At 46.2% G+C, this 10,083-nt stretch overlaps 1 pseudogene across 1 annotated transcript; it reads right to left on the bottom strand.

Annotated features, from left to right (window-relative positions):
- Positions 1-511: 511 nt before the first annotated feature.
- Positions 512-1,651, bottom strand: LOC307098742 (phospholipid scramblase 3-like; annotated as a pseudogene). The gene is made up of 2 exons: positions 1,341-1,651; positions 512-1,106 (listed from the first exon to the last, which is right to left on the bottom strand). The product of its transcript is annotated as a phospholipid scramblase 3-like (transcript).
- Positions 1,652-10,083: the final 8,432 nt, after the last annotated feature.

Raw genomic sequence — 10,083 nt, 5'->3', positions numbered from 1 at the left:
ACCAGCTGTGGGGAGGGCCAAGGGGGAGAGGAGGTTGGTACTGGGGCCAAGGCCCTAGAGCCGTTGCTGGGGAAGTAGGGATCCCCTCTGAGTGCCACATTCTGAGGCTGAACTAATTGGTCAAGCTGAGGCAGAGGTGGGTGGCCTTATCAGCCATCTTTGGTGCTGTTTACCCTTTCCCACCCCAGCTCTATTGTAAAACCTCAGAGCCCTGGATTCCAAAGGCCCCATCCAGAGCAGAGGCCCTGGAAGGGGGTGAGAGGAAGTGAGTAGGGCAAGTTTGAAAGCCGATATGCCTGTGTGCTGAGGGATGGCCGGAGACAGTGGTGAGAGGTAGCAGGGGAAGGGCTCTCATAAATGCCCTTCTGTGGGGGCCACAGTGGAGGAGGCCAGGGGAGTAGGTAGGGATGGGGCACCATGGCCCAGCCTCTTAGGCATCCCTGTCTGTCCTCTGCAGTGTACATGGAGGAAAGGGCTGCCTCTGAGGAGGGGCCAGGCCAGGCCAGGCCAGGTGACCATCTTGAGTTCTAGCTGAGGTGATGGTCCTCACCCTGAGATGCCGTCTAACTGGTGATGGCAGAGGGCCCAGTGCCTCCTCGCTTCTCGAAGAACATGTAGTCAATGAGGAATGTGGTTCCCAGCAGTACAGCCTTCACTCTCACGTCCAGATCCAGCGGGAACTGCAAGCCAAAGTCATCTGCATCCGTGAGGGCTTCTTGAAGCAGAACCCTCTCCCCGCCCAGCCCTGCCACTGCTTGCTGATGCGGCCCACACTGCGGGACTCATCCAGAGTCTTCACCTCAAAGTTGGTGTCCGTGCCACAGCCACAGGTCCAGCAGGGCCCCACCACTCGCAGGATCCTATGGCAATTGGCATCTTGAATGGAGAACTTGGGGAGGGAGGGATGCCAGGTCTGCAGCACATGGCCACTGGTGGTGCCTGGTGGTGACTGTACTTCTATCTCTTGGTCCCCGGAGTTCACCAGATGGACAGGAAGGGGCCAGCGGACCCCAGAGCACAGACATGCATAGCAATTGCTCTCTTCAGCCGCCTGACCCAGGGGCTGTCCAGCCCCTGAGCACAGTTCATACCAGTTACTTGTCTCTCAGCCTAGGACAGTGATGGCGAACCTATGACACGCGTGTCAGCACTGACACGCGTAGCCATTTCTGATGACACGCGGCTGCATGCGGAGGATGAAACATTTGCTTCTCCTGAGGATGAAACATTTGCGACTAGAGTCTTGGAGTTAGTTTTTTCCTCAAAGTGACACACTACCCGAGTTATGCTCAGTTTTTTGGCCAAGTTTGACACACCAAGCTCAAAAGGTTGCCCATCACTGGCCTAGGAGCATTTCCACTCGCACAGCCCTCTAGGGAATCAGGATCTGATCAATCGGCACCAAGAATTTGAGGCCAGAGGTACCCCGGGCAGTGGCAAGAGGGGGGGCAGCAGGCCCGGCAGCAGGCCCCAGGGCAGTGGGGCTGGGCAAGGGGAAGAGAGCGAAGCTGGGTGCATGGGCAGGCATGTGGGCAGGCACTGGTGCCGGTCCGGGCCCAGGATGCTGCACCTGCTCCGGGTACCCAGTGGCCACAGGGTAGGGAGAAGGGGTCGAAGGGGTGTAGCCTGTGGGGGGCCAGTATCCTGCCATAGGAAAGGGATGAGGGTTTGCGGGTTGTCGCTATACCAGAAGCTTAGTTCTAGAAGTGGAGGCAAGCTCGGGGACAGCCTGACGGACACAGAGACAGACACAAAGACTAACAGGCAAATGTGGAGAGGCGGCTGTGCCAGGTGCCCGCCCAGGGTCTCTTGGGCTGTGCCACTGACTCGGGGAGAAACCAAAAGTGTCAGCGGGTGGGGCAGAGGACCTGGGACCCTGGATTCCCTCTGGGTTTTTCAGAACCACCCCCTCCCTTTGTTCTCCCGTTCTCCACGGAGGCGGCTGCTGGCAGATGGCAGGATGGATGGATCCTCGATCAGACCGATGGCCCGACCTCCAGGGAGGTTTCCTGACCCCTCTGTGTCCCCTGCTCACCTGAAGCCCCTACAATAGTTGGGGTGCCCAGCGCTCGGAGGCTCCCGAGAGCTCGTGGAGGTGTGCCCTTGGTCATCGGTTTTTATTTTTTTACAACATTTCTTCCGTGTGCAGTGATCAGACTTCATCTGGAGTGGGGCGGGCTCGGGTGACCCGGAGGAAGCATGGGGAGAGCAGTCACCGCTGGTCGCCCCTGGTGCTGCTGGCGCTATCCTTTCTTCCTTGTGGAGCATGTAGAGAGGGGAAGCGGCCGCAGTGCCCGAGGCCAGGTTCCAGGAGGCCAGCAGTGCTGTCGGGATCATTGATGCCTGGCATGTCCACTTGAGATTGACCCTGCAGGACTACTAAGGGAGCCAGTCCCCAGTTCTGCCCCGCCTCCACCACCAATTGATTGGAGTCAGAGGGCCGGGAGGAAGGACCAAGAGGTCTGCCTTTCAACCGCTCACCAGTCACTGCTGCCACAGATTGAACAGCTCCCGCTCCCTCAGCTCCCTAGCCTGTGTTCAGTGGAGCCTTCGGTTGTTTTGGACGTTACAGACCCTGGGGTTTTATATGGTAGGATTATAGCTAACAGCATTGTTAATGGTGAAGGACTAAAATATTTTCCCTCTGAGATTAGGGAAAGGCAAGACTGCCTGCTTCCACCACTCATACTGGTATGTACTAGTATTTGTTTGTTTGTTTTTCATAGAAGCACTTTTTGAAAAAAAATATTCTTATTGATTTCAGAGAGGAAGGGAGAGGGAGAGAGAGATCAAAACATCAATGATAATGGAGAATCACCGATGAGCTGCCTCCTGCACACCCCACACTGGGGATCGAACTCGCAACCCAGGCATGTGCCCTGACTGGGAATCGCATGGTAACCTCCTGGTTCATAGGTTGATGCTCAACCACTGAGCCAAGTGGGCCCAGATGAGCTCCACCACAGTAATACTGTACTTGCGATAAGGTGAGACAAAACAATTAAAGAAATAAAAATTAGGAAGGAGCCCTGGCCGGTGTTCTCAGTGGTTAGAGTATCGGCCCGCTCATGGAAGGGTCACAGGTTCCATTCCCAGCCAAGGGCCTGTCCCTGGGTTGCAGGTTCAATCCCAGGCCCCAGGTCAGGGTGCATGCACGAAGCAACCAATTGATATGTCTCTCCCACGTAGATGTTTCTCTCTGTCTCCCTTTTCCTAACTCCACTCTCTCTAAAATCAATGGAAAAGAATATCCTGGGGTGAGGACTAATAAAAGAAATATATGAGGGAAAAAGCAAAACATGCCTTGGCCAGTGTGATTCAGATGGTTAGAGGGTTGTCCCATACAACAAAAGGTGGTGACTTCAGCTGCCGGTCAGGGCACGTACCCAGTTTGCAGGTTAGATCCCCAGGCAGGGCACATGCAGGAGGCAACTGCTTGATGTTTCTCTCTCACATAGGTGTTTCTCTTTCTCTCTCCCTTTCCACCTCTCCCTTCCTCCCCTCCTCTCTCTAAAAAATATATAAAAATAAAAGAAGCAAGACAGTCTGTATTTGTACACTATGTAAAAGTGTGCAAATTGGCCCTAACTGGTTTGGCTCAGTGGATAGAGCATTGGCCTGAAGACTGAAATTCGGTCCCAGGTTTGATTCCAGACAAGGGCATGTACCTTGGTTGTGGGCACATCCCCAGTAGGAGGTGAGCAGGAGGCAGCTGATCGATGTTTCTCATCGATGTTTCTCACTCTCTATCCTCTCTCTTCCTCTCTGTAAAAAATCAATAAAGTATATATTTTTAAAAGTATGCATATTGTGTCCATTGGTTAGGCTCATATGCATGCATACAAGTCCTTTGGTTGACACAGACAACAGGGGGGTGAGGGAATGAGTGGTGGGGTTGGGAGACAATGGGGAGATAAGGACACATATGTAATATCTTAATCAATAAAAAAAATAAAATGGTAAAAAAAGGTAATTCCCTTTAGATAGAAAAAAAAGTGTGCAAATTGTAAAGAATCATAAATATATAAAATCATAAAGAATCTATAAAGAAACTGCTAGGAATAAGTGCACAGTTGATAAGTCACAGTTGCAGAATACAAAGCCAATATACAAATATCACTTATAGCTTGCATATTTGTAGCAATTAAAAGTAAAATTTAAAAATGCAATTTAAAATAGTAAAAGGACAAAATAATTAAGAATAAATATAACAAAAGATATTCAAGAGCTCTGTGAAAGCACAAAACGGAATACAACACTGCTGAGAAAACTCACAGAAGATTCAATATTAAATGGAGAGATGTTCATGTTAAAATGTCAGTTCTCCCCACATTGGTCTACAGATTCAATGCAATGAAAAAAATCTCTGTTTTACAGAAATAGCTTAGTTGCTTCTAAAGTATATATGAAACCAAACAAGAACAGCCAACACAATCCTAAAAAAGGAAAATGTATTTGAAGGACTTGCACTATATTACTTGAAGATTACTCCAAAGCTATAGTAATCAGAATGTATTATTCCTCTTTAACTCTGTATCCTAAATACTGCAGTATATACAAATGGCCTGAATAACATAACAGTGTAATGCTCATGTGCCTACCTCCCAGTTTTAACAATTATATGTTATGGCAACTATTGTTTTGTCTACACTCTCCAATTAACCTCCATTGATTATTTCTTCTTAATTTATTATCTTGACACATCTTAAAAGAGAGATTTCCCTTGATCAGATATTTGGTTACTCTGAAATACAGTTCATATAAGATAATCATAATCAATTATTAATTTTTCCCTTTATCAGGTTTTAAACTAACAAATCGGTACTCTAGGATGCTGCAGAGATGACCAATTTTTGTTTAAGCATTATCAAGGATGCCTTTATTTAAACATATTTAATGTCTTCCAATACATTTCAGATACTTTATTTATTTATGCTCAATTGTTCTATATTTGGCAAAGGAGGGCTTATTCAAGTGGACTCCTGAGGCAGGTTGATAGCTTTTTTGCTTATGCCAGGATAATCCTATATGCAGGGGTGGGCAAAAGTAGATTTACAGTTGTTAATATAGAAAAAGACAAGAAGGTTATGATTAACAGAATAGCTTTATTAACTGTGTGTTTCGTGTACTCACAACTGTAAACCTATTTTTGCCCACCCCATAGTTCCTGCCCCAGATCTGCAATTAGCAATTTCTTAAAGAATCTCCTTTTCCTTTTAATAGGAAGCTAGAGGCCTGGTGCATGAAATTCATGTGCGGGTACAGTCCCTAGGCCTGGCCTGCGATCAGGGCCATCTTCCCCAGTTGCCTGCAGCCGGCCCCGCCCCCTGCCGCCACCCACCCCCGGTTCCCCGTTTGCCATCGGGTGATTGGTGCCTGACAGCCAGGGAAAGGGACCTAGAGGTGGTCAGTGTGCCTCATAGTGACTGATCCAGCGGTCGTTCTGGTCGTTCTGCTGTTAGGGTCAATTTGCATATTACCCTTTTATTATATAGGATAGAGGCCTGGTGCATGGGTGGGGGCCGGCTGGCCTGCCCTGAAGGGGGCCCCGGATCGAGGTGGGGGGATGCCTGCGGGGGGGCGGGACCGCTGGGGCAGGGGCCATAGGGTTTTCAGGCCAGCCACGCCCCCAATCAGGGTGGGGGTCCCTCCTATGGGGTGGTGCCAGCCTGGGCGAGGGGCCTGGGGCGGTTTGCAGGCCAGCCATGCCCCTGACTTTGTCAGGAAGGATGTCCAGTCTAATTAGCATATTACCCTTTTATTAGTATAGATCAGTGATGGCGAACCTATGACACGCGTGTCAGCACTGACACGCATAGCCATTTCTGATGACTCGCGGCCGCATGTCGAGGATGAAACATTTGCTGCTCCTGAGGATGAAACATTTGCGACTAGAGTCTTAGAGTTAGTTTTTTCCTCAAAGTGACACACTACCCGAGTTATGCTCAGTTTTTTGGCGAAGTTTGACACACCAAGCTCAAAAGGTTGCCCATCACTGGTGTGGATGGTATTAGGGGAGAAAACTCTGAGTACTAGGGGTGCTCATTGCTACTGGGTTGGCCATAGGCCTCTGCAGTGGAGGAGATGTTTGTATGTTGTCCTTAACATTTGTTGTTGGCTTGCCTTTTCCCCCACTAGACTGTGAGGCCAGACTCTATGGCTTTTCCTCCCTTGTGACTAGTATGATTTTATGATTTGTTGTAAAATTTTGTTGAATGAGGGAACAGGCAAATAATTACCAAATAAGATTTTAAGATTTCCCAAAGAGCTTTACACTTTATGGAAAATGGAAATGGAAATGTGGTGCGCGTGTGTGCGTGTGTGTGTGTGTGTGTGTGTGTGTGTGTGTGTGTGTATCTGTGAGTGGTGGTAGAATCTGTTCAAACTATTAAACAAACTAAAATACAGGTAAATTGGGATGTTTCAGATTGGATATGAATTTTTCTATAATTGAAATACTTTGAAACTTTGGCATTAATAAATGAAGACCTTGCCATTTTTATATATTTCTTAGGTAGCATGTCTTGGGTAGAAAGAACATGTCTGGGATGCTTAATGGACTAAACCCCAATCAATTCATTCACTTGAGGTACCCATTATTGTTTTGTGCTTTGCAGTGGGTTACATTATCCCACAGATGTTCTCAGCTGGTTATGCTGAAAATGCTGGGTTGATTTACTGAGAATTTATTATATCGTTGGTTCCTTCTGCTCTTTAAGAATATCAGCATGCTTCACAATTTGAAGAGGTGTTAGCCCTGGAAGTAGGCTTACCCAATATTTTTCTATGGAAAATAAATATTCTTCACCTTACTTAAAGCCACTGTACAAACACTGCTTTAAAACAAACCTCACAGCTTTTAAACATTCCTACCACATTTCCCCAACCCCCAGAAACTCCTATAAAGAAATTCTGTAGCTGCCACTGTTGGGTGATACTAATTACATGGGGGAAAAATAAGTTAATGACAACACAATAGGAAAGCAGCGTATCTATGTTCCATGGTCAATGCTAAGTACTTTCATGTGAAATAATAACAATAATACTAATACTTGAGCAGACTTAGGCTTACTGGACTCCAGCATTATTTCGAGTACTCTTCACACACACCTCACCCACAACTATTACTATTTCCATTATACAGATAAAGAAACAGAAGTAAAGAGGTAAAGTAAGTCACCTGGCTCAGGTTCTATATTCTTAACTACTGTCTTGAACTGCCTCTCAGAATGTTATCTAATCTTATTGGCTACTTAAGATAACTTTTTGATATAGATATTGATATTGATATTTTATGGGTAATTAAACTGTGGCTCAGGGAGATTAAATAGCTTGGTTAACTCCATACTACTTGTAAATTAGACCTAAGATTCCTGATTAAAAGCCTGTGCTCTCTTTTTTAGATAGAGGTAAACAGAATAATTAGCTTATCAACACGATATCATTTGTCTCCCTAGTTTGTATTTTATGTGTAACAAATTATTAAAATGTTATAAATTAGAGAACTATAAAACATACAGTTGTATATTCAATTTTATTTAACAACTAGCTTCGTTAAAGAGATAAATAGAAGCAAGGGCTTGGATTTCGGTGGTTCGTTTTCCTGAAGGTCACTGTAACCACTGTGGGACGATATCACTTTGCATACCTTTTTTTTCCTGAAGTAAACAAGTTAATACAATGCTACACTTTGTGTGCCATATCTAGCTTTGTGCTAGCAAATTAGTTTAAAAATTTCATATAGAAGAAAAATGGTAGTAATGAAATAGTTCATATTTACACAAAGAAAAAACAAAACTTCTCCTGGCATAATGACTTCCCAGGGATAACTATCCTACAATTATCCCAATGGAAATATTTGCCCTTGTAAATGAACTAAAATGGAAAAGTTTAAAGCCATTTGGGGTTATATGATCACATTAGATGTAACAGAAATCAAATTTGAAGTGTCATTTACAGGTATTAACCCTTTGTGGCCTTGGCTCCTCCAAATGCATCCCTAATCTGGAGAGTCAGTCCTTTAAGACATTCATGACATGCTGATTGTTACCTGGCTCATTTATTGATATAGTTTCATATGTGCTGAATTACTTTATGAAGTACAATGTTCAATATATTTATACTAGAAGCCCGGTGCACGAAATTCGTGCACGGCGGGGGGTTGTCCCTCAGCCCAGCCTGTACCCTCTCCAATATGGGACTCCTGGAGGGATGTCCGACTGCCCGTTTAAACAGGCAGTTGGACATCCCTCTCACAATTCAGGACTGCTGGCTCCCAACTGCTTGCCTGCCTGCCTTCCTGATTGTCACTAACCGCTTCTGCCTGCCAGCCTGATCACCCCCTAACCACTCCCCTGCCAGCCTGTTTGCCCCCAACTTCCCTCCTCTGCCAGCCTGGTCACCCCTAACTGCCCTCTCCTGTAGGGTTGATCACCTCCAACTGCCCTCCCTTGCAGGCCTGGTCCCTCACAACTGCCCTCCCTTGCAGGCCGGGTGCCTCCCAACTGCCCTCTCCTGCTGGCCATCTTGTAGTGGCCATCTTGTGTCCACATGGGGGCAGGATCTTTGACCACATGGGGGCAGCTATATTGTGTGTTGCAGTGATGATCAATCTGTATATTACTCTTTTATTAGATAGGATAGAGGCCTGGTACAGGGGTGGGGACCAGCTGGTTTGCCCTGAAGGGTGTCCCGGATCAGGGTGGGGTTCCCTTGGGGCATGGGGCGGCCTGAGCGAGGGGCCTGTGGTGGTTTGCAGGCCGGCCATGCCCCCTGGCAACCCAAGGGGAGGCCCTGGTATCTGGAATTTATTTTCCTTCTACAATTGAAACTTTGTAGCCTGGAGCAGAGCCAAGCCTGCTGCTCCCTCCGGGGCGGCAGCCATTTCTGTGGCAGTTAATTCACCTTCTACAATTGAAACTTTGTAGCCTTAAGCGGGTGAGCCCGGCCAGGGTGTACGGAAAGCTTTGCTTCCCCTGTTGCCGCCGGCAACCCTGGCCTGCTCTCTCAAGCTCCATTCTGCCGCCATTTGTTTGAATTTGTTTATCTTCTATAATTGAAACTTTGTAGCTTGAGTGGAGGCTTAGGCCTGCAACGGCTATGGAAAGCTTGGCTTCCTCTGTTACCTGGGAAACCTTGCTCTCTGTGGCTGTAGCCATCTTGGATGGGGTTAATTTGCATACTCGCCCTGATTGGCTGGTGGGTGTGGCTTGGCTGGTGGGCGTGGCTTATGTATCGGAGTGATGGTTAATTTGCATATTACCATTTTATTAGAGAGGATTTAATATCTGCAGTCTTTGTTGCTTGGCTTTATTGTCTTTCTCTTTTCTTCTTCAAACTTAGTAATAACTAATTAGGAGGAAAAATTATAGAACCAACTTTCTCTCCCAGCTATTTTTCATAGTAAATAAAACAGAGATATATACTTAAGGACCTATAAAGTAAAACGTGTAATTGAATTGCAATTTAAGAGGATACTATAATAAATACAAACTGTAAAATATGGGATGCTTTTAGAATTCTAACTGGAGTCACCCAATCTCTGAGAACAAAAGGATGAATCAAACCGCAGGAAGAGTCTGAAGCATGGAGAGTGAGAGTGTGGAGAATTACAGATGACTGGAGGCCAGCTCCCTGACCTCCCGCTGCCCCCACTGCTGCAGCCACTGGTGGGGGAAGCAAAACTGACACTAGCTGTTTATCATGCTTTAAGACCAGAATGTAAAATGAAAACCATTACTACCTCTCAGGATGCAAGGAATGCAGAAGAAAGGATTAAATCAATTGAAGATGTTATCTCAATGGGAGAAGGAATTCTAATTAAATTGAAGTCTTAAAAAAAAAAAAAAGACTGCCTGTTTCAAAAGACTGATAGAGACATATATCTGATGAGTCAACTTGGTCTTTTTAAGGCCCTACCCAGGCCCCTCTTCTATTTATGTTTATGATTAGAGGGATAAACAGCCCGTGAATGCTTGCTGTCTACCAAATCCAGCCATATGGTCTTAAAAATCATTTTCCGAGTTTACAGATAATTCTTGTATCAAATTAGTTGATTCAAGACTCTGAGAGTTAGGAGGATTG

The sequence above is a fragment of the Cnephaeus nilssonii genome (assembly GCF_951640355.1).
Source record: "Cnephaeus nilssonii genome assembly, chromosome: 4".
Taxonomy (NCBI): domain Eukaryota; kingdom Metazoa; phylum Chordata; class Mammalia; order Chiroptera; family Vespertilionidae; genus Cnephaeus; species Cnephaeus nilssonii.
The sequence above is the reverse complement of the archived record's forward strand: the minus strand, read 5'-3'. Positions and strand labels throughout refer to the sequence as shown.